Source organism: Vulpes lagopus, chromosome 10 (genome assembly GCF_018345385.1).
Source record: "Vulpes lagopus strain Blue_001 chromosome 10, ASM1834538v1, whole genome shotgun sequence".
Lineage (NCBI taxonomy): Eukaryota > Metazoa > Chordata > Mammalia > Carnivora > Canidae > Vulpes > Vulpes lagopus.
In genome coordinates this window covers 48,148,359-48,159,298 of record NC_054833.1, presented here as the reverse complement: position 1 = coordinate 48,159,298, position 10,940 = coordinate 48,148,359, and positions in this window count along the sequence as shown.

Genomic DNA, 10,940 nt, shown 5'->3' with positions numbered 1-10,940 from the left:
TTTTGGCTATTTGTTCTGGTGTTTGCATCCACATTTCTAAATAGCTGGTATATATTGCTCTTTTATGAATTTCTACATGCGTACCACATCTACTGATTGCAAATGTGTGTGATGAGAGTCCACCTCTCAGCCACACCCCTCATGCCCTCCACACAAACACATGAGCTCATCTTTCCCTATTCTTCTGAAATAGCTCTATCACCCTCTTCAGTTGTTCCAATGTTTATTGTTTTCATTTTATGACTATGTAAAATCAATGCAGAGTAGATCCAGGTACTATACAATAGTTTCATTTCCTTTCCTCTGTAATACTTTGCCCTCTGGAATCAACAATTTCCTCATTTAGTCCAGTCGTTCGGTTCAGTGTGTGACTTCACAAATTCATTGCCTCACTCTTTGACAGAGCAGAATTCCAGCCCAGCAGGAAACTCATCAGCTTTGGAGTCTTTCCCTTGCGACATCTCTGCTGGATGGAGCTGCTCTGACCTGGACCAGTTGCTCCAGAGGGCTGCCCTTCATCAGCTGTCCTAAGACTTTCCTTCTGGGTCACCCTGAGAATCGCCTTCACCCCGTTCCTGTGTTTTAAACCCTCTTTCCAGGACACCTGGCCTTCTCTCTTGGATGATAACCAGTCATTAGGGAAGCACATCCTTCAGGAGTTTCACAAAAAAAGATACTTGGGACAGAAAAATGTTAAGAACTTTCAGGTCCCAAAATGTCTTCTACCTTTGTGCTTGGTGATTGGTTCCATTGTATCTAGAACTCTGCTTTGTAACTCCATCATCTCTAGCTTCCCATATTGTCTTCAGGAGTCTGATCCTACTCTGATTCCCAACCATTTGTATGTAACCTATCTCGCCCTTTGGAGGCTTTTACAATTTTCTCTCCCTAGCATCCTAACATTTTTATGATGATATGCCTTTTTTAGTTTCACTTTTTGTTTTTCATCACTCAGTTTGCTGGCCAATCATGCTGCCTTTTCTTTGAAACTTCATTCCAATGGTCTGGGCAATATCTTCAGAATAGGTCTTTAATAATTCTATATTTCCTCTGGTCTCTCTTTGTGAAACCTGTATCATTTATATCTTTTTGGAACTCCTCAACTGATAATTAAATTTTCTTGCCTTTTCTCACTACTTTCGGGAGACATATTTTGAAATAATTTCTCAACTTTGTTTTCCAAGCCTTCCACTGAATTTTTAATGTCTGCTTTCACATTTTAATATTCAAGACCTTTCCTTTTTAAAGCAATCTATTATTTTTCATGGGCACATTTTCTTTTCTTATTTTTCTGAGAATCTTAAAAAGGCTCAATGACTTTTTTCCTGTTTTTTCAGTTTGTTGTTAAGTCTTTCTTAAATATCTGGTAATTTGGGCTTTATTGCAAGAAGGTCTAGGGACACAACTGTCTTTTTAAAGACTCACAAAAAGTCGTCTCTTTAACACTTCACTCTTGGGCACATTATGTTTCCCAGAAACAGATCTCCCAATCTCATAGTTTAGGTTTAGGGAGATGGTTGCAAGCTTTGCCATTAGTACCCAGGAGGCCAAACGGGGCTCGATGTGGGAGGTGTCACATCTGGTATGCAGATCTTCATCTAACATCCTCTATCTTCAGCAAGGTGTCTCTGTCACACCCTTAGTTGTTTATAATCTCTCTAATTTGAGAATCTGTCTGATTCATCCTCTCTAGACAGTAAACTTCAAACCACTGGCCAGAGCCATGGAGCTGAGGTCAGTTGCCCTGACCTCAGGGGTCTAATTGCTAATATAAATAAGAATTTTCAGCAATCCACCTGTTTTTAGCCCCACCCTGCAGCTCCTACTTTTTGAAAGACCTGCAGTCTCAAGTTCTGTGAGATGAGTCAGTTGGCTTTTTTACTGGCTTTCTACACCACAGGCTCATATTTCAGATTTTCAAGTCAGTTAAGTCCATTACTTCTAGTTCCAAATTCCTGATTCCAAATTCTTTGAAATGAGTTGTCAGATATAAATTTGTGCCTTTTTGTCCTTACAGATGTATGCCTTTTAGCCCAGAGTCCCTAGAGATACAAGAGTGGATGTCCACACCCTGTATGTTTTTCTTTCTGATTTGCAAAGCCTGCTCTATTGTACCCACTCCCCGTACCCCTATTCCCCAGGCAACTCTAATCTTCACCTTGATGAAACTGAAATGTAAATGAATCCTGGTTATTTCCAAGTTGTAGGACTATAAGTGACTTTCATAATCTCTCTCTCTTTCTTCATATTTTTTTTTTAGATTTCACATAAGGAACATGTGTTAGTTATTTAATCAGAGAAAAAATACCATATATCTTGAAAAATATGTTCTTATCAGACATCTAATTTTTTGGCACTCTGCTCAATAGTTCCTGAAAATTTAATTCAGTAATTATTTTTTTAATCTGGCTCCTCAAATTAACATTTAGTTTACAAAAGATCCAAACTGAAAATAGGTCAGGCTATATATCTTACAAGTAAGATGTCAGTAAAATTGCAGAATGTTAGCTAGAAAGATCTTCAGCATCATCTAGTTCAATGATTTTTTTAAACTGTATCTCCATGAATCTTGGGGTTCTGTAGATAAGTCTTAGAGCTACAGAAGAAGGCAAGGGGAAGATAATCAGTATGGATCTAGATCTTCCACCTCTTCTAAAAAAAAAAAAAAGAACATTTCTTGCTCAAGAATTTATCTGGAACCCATTCACTCATCTCCATTGCCATGGCCACCACTAATCCACACAACACCATCCCTACTGGATTACTGAAATAACCTTATTACCTGGTTTCTTGCTTCCACTCTTGCCTTCTGCAATTTCATCTTATGCTACTCAAACTTTAACACTTCACTTTCTGTACTTAAGTCCTATTTGCTTTTTATTTACTTTCTAGACATATTTATATTAACCCAAATAGGATAGCATATGTTGAGGTAGCAACCAAAAAAAGCACTGGCTTAATAAAATCATTTTTCCCACTCATGTCAGAGTCTAATATACTGTCCTCCAGAAAGTGACTCAGGGATCTAGGCTCCTTCTATTTTGGAACATCATCCCCACTGGCTGCATTGGTGAGGGCTGTGAGAAAGGAAGTAGGAGGAGGGTTACCCAACCTTGGAAATGGAACAAAGGCCATTGGCCAGAATTCAGTCAAAAGACCTCATCCTAATTATAAGAAAGGCCGGGGGATGTAGTCTTCCAGAATGCCCTGGAAAAGGAAGATGACAAAGGAGTTGGTATACAGTTAATGGACACATAACAGGACCTCTACCATACCACCTCAGGGTGTTTGCTGTTACCTTTCCATGAGACATTCTTTTTTTTTTTCATAAGACATCCTTTACATAGTTTTTTGCATAACTGAATCCTCCTCATCTTTCAAGTTTAAGCTTAGTTTTAATCTCAGAAAACTTCTCCAATAATTTTCACCAAAGAAGTCCACTATGGCAGAGACTGATAGTTACCTCTCATCCTTTCTCCCCTTCACCTTTGAAAGAAAGCTTATGTTTAGGTGCAGCTGTTTTCGCCAGGATAAAAAAACTACATTTCCCACCATCCTTTGCACCAGTCTGGTCATGTGACTAAGTTTTGGCCAGGAAGACATAGGTAGGAAGTGTTTTCTAAAACTTCTAGAAAGGGATCCCTGGGTGGCGCAGCGGTTTGGCGCCTGCCTTTGGCCCAGGGCGTGATCCTGGAGACCCGGGATCGAATCCCACATCAGGCTCCCGGTGCATGGAGCCTGCTTCTCCCTCTGCCTGTGTCTCTGCCTCTCCCTCTGTGACTATCATAAATAAATAAAGATTAAAAAAAACGTTTAAAAAAAATAAAAAAAAAAATAAAACTTCTAGAAAGTTTCCCTGAGGAAGTGAGTGGGCCTTCCTTCATCCCTTCCTCCATTCTAATTCCTTTATGGATTCAGGCAGCCATCTTGGGCAATGAGGCAGCACTCTAAACAGGATAAAGCATGAATGAAATCAACTTATGTCCCTGATAACTTTGTGGTGCCACCACAGCAGACCTGGCCTGCTTATCTCAGGGTTTCTTGCATGAGAGAGAAAAATTAACTTCTATTTTATAAAGATATTATAATTTTATAAATGGCAATTTAATACAATCTCCTTATTATGCAGATAAGGAAACCAAGACATTATGATTATGTGGCTGTAAATACTGAAGGCCAGGACCAAGTTAGTTCTCTGGTCTCTATCCAGTAGTCATCACATCAACAGTCTTATTGTGAATATTTCAGGAAAAACAGAAACCAAACATACTGAATCATTACTGTGTGTGAGGCACAGAAGTTTGAAGCATGCCTAGTCCTTGCCCTTCTCAGTATGACAAATGCATAAATAATTATGATACAATGTGATAAGTAGTATAATAATAGATATGTGCATATGCAGAAAAATAAAGGGGGTGATTTAATTCTGCCTTACATTATCAAGAAGATAAGAAGTAACATAGCAGTTGGGCTTTGGTGGATGAGTAGGAGTGTTCCAGGTATAAGAATAGAAGAGGAGTAAGAGAGGTATAGGAGGCAGATGAGGGGTATCCCGGGTGGCTCAGTGGTTTAGCACCGCCTTCGGCCCAGGGCATGATCCTGGGGACCCGGGATCCAGTCCCACATCGGGCTCCCTGCATGGAGCCTGCTTCTCGCTCTGCCTCTGTCTGCACCTCTTTCTCTCTGTGTGTTTCTCATGAATAAATAAATAAATAATTTTTTTAAGAAAAGGAGGCAGATGAAAATTAGGGCATAGAAGCATGAAAGGACACGGTGAGTGCAACAAATAATCAGCAGAAAGAGCAAAAAAAAAAAAAGTGACAAATGAACCTAGAAATTTAGAAATTTAGGCTTAGGACAGACTCCAAAGGTTTTTGTATACAAACACTAGACTAGCTCCAAAGGCAAGGAAAGTTCACACTATGATAGTTACTGCATTAGATTTTTAAATTTTATATTCTCTTTCCAATAGAAGCCAAATTTCTTTTATTGGGATTAACTCTTTGACAATACCTGTAGACTGATGGGACCCACCCAAGGTTCCAATCACCTTTCTTCATGGAAAGCATGCAACCCAAGCTAAGCCACTTAGACACCCCTGTCTTACACCCTGAATCTTGAGCAGCAAAAAAAGAGACCACACATGGTTGTCATTTCAGTCATTCATAAGCCAGGATCTTTGCTTTAACAGTTCTGCCATGAGACTGTCTTATGGCCTCCTTAACCCAATCTCAACCCAACCCAAGCCCCCAGGGTCGTTTGGCTCTTATCCTTCTTCCTGTCCATTCTGAAAGTCCTCATTATTCTTCTGAAATATTTATTTTGCTTAAGTTAAACAGGATGGTTTCTTAAACAGGATGCTTGAGACAAAGAAATCTAACACATAAAGTCTCTCAATATGAATCACCAAGGTTAGAAGGAAATGTCTCTCCCCAGCTCCATATTGTTCCAGAGTTGAAACTGGGGTGTCAGAAGTTAACACTCCTTTGTTGGCTTTTACACTACACTACACTCACCAACCTAGCTTTTGTCAGTAAAAGCTTACCGACCCTTTTTATGTTATTTCTCATTTGGCTCAGAGTTTAATCAGGGAAGATGGAGCTATTTATTGGGCTTTCTCAAAGACCCCGACTGCTTATACTACCACAGTTAACCCACAGGACAACCCAGTTCAGAGAAGTGTATTACCAATGTCCCTATAAACAGCAAGAAATAGTGCCCAACTGACAGAACAAAGGCCAGTACTCTCATTGCCTAACTCAAGATCCCATGTTCTTTCCTAAAAGGGATTGTCCAGCTGGCTTTTGATCCTAATTGTTGCCATCCCAAAACTTTTTTCTGTTTTACAAATTCAGAGTTGATAATCATTTTATCTTTGTCAAGGCAGGAAATTCATGCTTCCCATGAGGAGTCTTTTAGGTCTGACCCAGATAAAATTAAATGGTCTTTATCTGGATTCTTGCATTCCTCTAGATTCGTGGAAAAGGAGCAAATGCTGAGAAGGAAGTATGCTTTAGCACAGCATACAATAGACTTCTGAATCTTCTGTAATTAAAAAAGGATTTTGAGAATTTATTTTTATCAAGATCCTCAGATGATTCAGAGAACACATTTTTTTGAGATAAATGATCATGTTACCAAGAGTAATAGGAGATATTATTAAGGGTTGCATAAATACTTGGAGAGTGACAAAGAATTTAAATGATGCAGGATAGAAAAATTTCCTTCTCCTAAAAAATGAAACTTCAGATTAATGGAACAACTTGAAAGACATCTCAACTATTTCATCTCAGTGCTTCACAAAAATACACAAATGGGCCCTAAGATGGGGGTATGAAAAGGAAAACACATTATCAACCTTTTTTATATTCAATCCTGATTTTAATGTCAAGTGAAATTCAAGTGAGGTGGAGTGTGAAGAGCTTTCCCAGAGTCACCTTTCTACACTCACACATTAACTCCAAGAGAAGACGCCAGCAGTTCACATTCTCAGCCTTAATGCTACCTTTATCAGTAAGGTTTTGCTCTTGTTCAGGGATTATCTACTGGTTGCCATCTCTATAAATCATCAAATAGTGCATTTCAACATAGGTCATTTATTCCAACTACTATACTTAATTATCAGATAAACTTACACCTAGAATGGTAAATCAGACACACCTAGGCCCAACCAGCAAAGTCCAGACCTGTCTCCTACCTACACAGGAACTTGAAGGGAGACATTAGATTTTTTGTTCGTTGATACTGGTATATTGGGAAGGAGATGGGTGAAATAGATCAATAGTCCTCATAGTGATACCAAAATTACTTTTGGTGGCTGGCAGAAGAGAGACTGACTTTATTTGGGGAAATACCTCTGTTTATCTCAGGCTGCCATAACAAAACACCATAGACTGGATAGTTTAAACAACAAAAATGTATTTTCTCACTGTTCTGGAAAGTGGAATCTGAGATCAGGGTGCCAGCATGATCTGATATTGGTGAGACTTCTCAATGGTGGTGGTGGTGGTGGTGGTGATGATGGTGGTAATGATGGTGATGTGATGAGGTGGAGGTGGTGATGGTGGTGATGTGATGAGATGGTGGTGGTAATGGTAGTGGTATGGGGGTGATGTGGTTGTGGTGATGATGTGGTGGTGGTGGTGGTGGTGGTGGTGGTGGTTGTGGAGATGGTGATGTGGTGGTGATTATGATGGTGATGACGATGGTGGTGATGATGGTGATGGTGGTGGTGGTGACAATGGTGGTGATAGACATGGAGGTGCTGATGTGATGATGATGATGGTAGTGATGATGCCGGTGGTATGTGTGAAGAGTATAAAAAAAAAACAGAAATTTCAGAAGCCAAGAAAGGGGGGGCCACCAAGCTGATTTGAGGCTGATGCACTTTGTGATATGAAATGATCAGGGAAAATCCTCAGGGTGTGATGCCCAGGGGACTTTCAGGTACAGGACATCTAACATTCATTTTAAGTCTGTTTACATTTGCGCTAGAAATAACTCCTCTGATCCTCAACGTCCCCAGCTGATTTCACTACACACACAATACCCCTGTGAAGTGAATCTTTTTGTGGAAATCAAAGAAGAGGCCTAGTTTTATATCTTAGCCTTCTGTACACCAGGCATGGATATGACAAAATGGTTTGTAAACTGAAGAAGACCCAAAGATGACCAGGAAACTCTTATCCACCTCACAGATCCACAGAGGAGTAAAACCAATTTTTTCTGGTTCTCAAGAAGCAAGGAGACCCCAGCTAACATGGGCTAAACAGATTTAAAATACATATATATATATAAAATATTACTCAATGTGAGGTTTATTTAGAAGTTTCCTTAGAAGCTGTTATGTGGAGAGAGAAGCCCTCACTGGATATGTTAAGGTTATGTCAAGGCTCCCAGCTCCCTGCTGAGCACTCCCCAGTGAGGCAGCTGTCCACTTCTTCTCTCTTAGTCAGCAAGAAAGGCTGAGGGGTTCTTTTCTTTTTTTAAGGTTAACATACACATGGAGTGTTTTCTTTGTTTGAGGGTGGAGGGGAAGGGGAAAACCCATAAGTACATCATCGTTTCTTTCCCATAAGTATTCAAATAGCCTATTCAAGTATTTTCAAAATGGTTACACTTCTGAGGAATGAGGAGTGTCTTTCTCCCTCCCAATCCTGACAAAAGATGATTCCAAATGCAATAAAATGGGCTCCAGAGACATCCGTTTATTTATTCCAAATATTTCAGCTAATGAGAAAGCAAATTTGAGCTCCCTGTCCTGGGGGGCTTTGCAGCCAAACTCTCTGGCAGTGCTCTTGGCATGGGCACCCCGATCTCCTCCTTTTGCCTCCAAGGCCCCGAGAGGCCCACTCTCTCTCCAAGTTTCTCATTAGTAGAAACCCCATCACTCACATGGGATGCAGAGGCCTCACCCCTGCTGGAGCTTTTATTGTGCTCTCTTCACCAGCCTCTCGTCCCCTCTCGTGCCCCAGCCAGTGCTCTCTCTGCAGGACTCCCTCCCACTCTGTCATCCTTCTGTGTGGCTCCTGGCAAGAAGCTTCCTTTGATGGATTCCACAGACCCCTGACCTCACTTTGAAGTCTCCACAGCTTAATCAAACACACCCACCTCAAGACTCAGCATCACCACTTTAACTGGCTTACCAAACTCATTAGGCACCCTGGGGAACCCAGTTTGTCTCCTGTATGACAGAGTAATAAGTAGGTTTGGGGGGAAAAAAGGGAGGTGAGTGTTGTATTGTTGGACACATACCACTGAGAAAGCTGAGCTTCCTCTTGGAAGGAAGTGGGGAGATCTGCTGCCGATGGCCATCCCTCCTCCAGCTCCCATGAGGACCGCGGAGCCAGGCTCTCAGCTTTGCTGGCTGTGGTTGACCTTGGACAGGCCACTTTGTCTGAGTAACCATTTCTTAAGGTCACTGTCAGAATTAATAAAAGTACTTAGCACAGTATGTGGTAAATAAAAAAGATACAATCTCCAAAAAGCAAAAACTATTGTTATTTCCAACAGTCAACCTCAGTGAAAGGTGAAGTGAAAGGTGAAGCTCATGGAGACCCACTCCTGTACTCCCACTGAGGTTGTTAAAAAGGCATGAATTCATGCTGTTTACGATGATCCTGACTAGTCATATACCATTGGTGATGAGAGCTTGAGGGCCTCAGAGCAGAGAATAGTCATAATAAAAATGATCATTTAAATGGCTGCTACCTATTGCCCACTTACCTTGGGCCAGGCACTGTATTGAACAACTGATATAATTACTGCCATTCTGGTCAGTATTATATCCCTCCCACTTTACGTTAAAGGAAACTGAGAATCTGAAAGTTTGTATGGCTTCTTTAAGGGTCTTATATCAGCCAGAGCCCTGACAGAAAAGTGGAAAGTGACAGGAAAGTGGAAAACTATTATCATCTCTAGGCTTAAAGGGGCTGGGTGGTGGGTAGCAAGGAGGAATTATGTTATTGTATTCCAGAGAGAGCCAGAGCCCTAGCAGAACAACCAAAGAACAAGACCAGTGGAAACAGCAGGGAGGCAAGGGAGGACAGGAGTAAGCATTGGGTTGAATACCCCATGAGATGAACCCATAGGAAGCCAGAGGACAAGTGAACAGGACATGTTGCCCCAGAGTGGTCAGCTTCTCTGGGAAGAGCAGAGGAGGGTAAGGAATGGACGGCAAGCACAAGGACACCGTGGAGAATAACAAAGTCACTCAGCTCCTCATTGGGACCTCACTCAACTCATTTGTCCAAACAGCAAATTCTACTGCCTGGAAGATATTGGTGTAATCTTTTAGGTAAATAAGCAAAGGGAGATTATGGGATGCTATAAAAGAGGATAACAGAACTGAATAAATCTGATTTTGAATCCAGGATCTACTACTGGAACACTTTGTGACATTGGGCAAGGTCTTTCAGCCTTGAAAAGGCTTAGCTTCCTCATCACTGACACTGAGAGTCATTGTCCCAAGGGCAGATGTCCAGCGTAAGGGTTAAGTGAGATAAAAGAAAGTGGAAAGGCATTGTCACAGCAGCTACAAGAGCAGACTGGGGAGTCAGACCGGCCAGATTCAAACCTGTGTCCTATGCTTTGAGCCAAAGTCACCAATCAGTAACCCACTTTTCTCATCTGTGAAACAGAATGATGAACCCACTGACCATACAGTTGCACTATGCCAATCAAGTGACTCAATCTATGTTAAACTTAAAGTTACCCAACAGTTCATAAGAGGTCAGTAAATGTTAGCTCTTTTTACTAACATATTTAGCACACTGCCTGTCGCACCATACGTAGTAACCCAGAGTTCACCTCCAGGGGCGTGGGAGCAGAATGAAGAGTGTTTGCATTCACACCTCTTTGTTTCTCTTCTCTCCAGAGTACTCAGAACCCCCATCAAACTGAGATTCAAACATCAATTCGAGGAAATATCTGCACCCCTATATTTATTGCCACATTATTTATAGTAGCAATATTATAAATAATATTGCTATTTTATTTAGCAATAAAATAAATTGGAAGCAGCCTGAGTGCCCATCAATAGATGACTGGGTCGGAAGGTGTGATATATATATAATGGAATATTATTCAGCCATAAGAAAAGAATGAGTTCTTGCCATTTAGAACAACATGATGTGTAGACCTACAGGAAATTATGCTAATTGAAATAAGTCAGATGGAGAAAGACAAACACTGTATGATTTCTCTTATATGTGGAACTCTGACAGACAAAACAGACAACCAACCAAAACAGAAACAGACACATAGATACAGCAAACAAACTTGGTTAACAGAGAAAGGTAGAAGGGGGGCAGGGGAATACGTGAGATCTGAGAAGGGAGAAGAACATAAGAAATGATGAATTTGTTTTTGTTTCAATCCAGAAAAGAATCATAGAGGAGCTGAGATAAGCTCTGTGCATGACACGAAGTGCCAGAGTCACT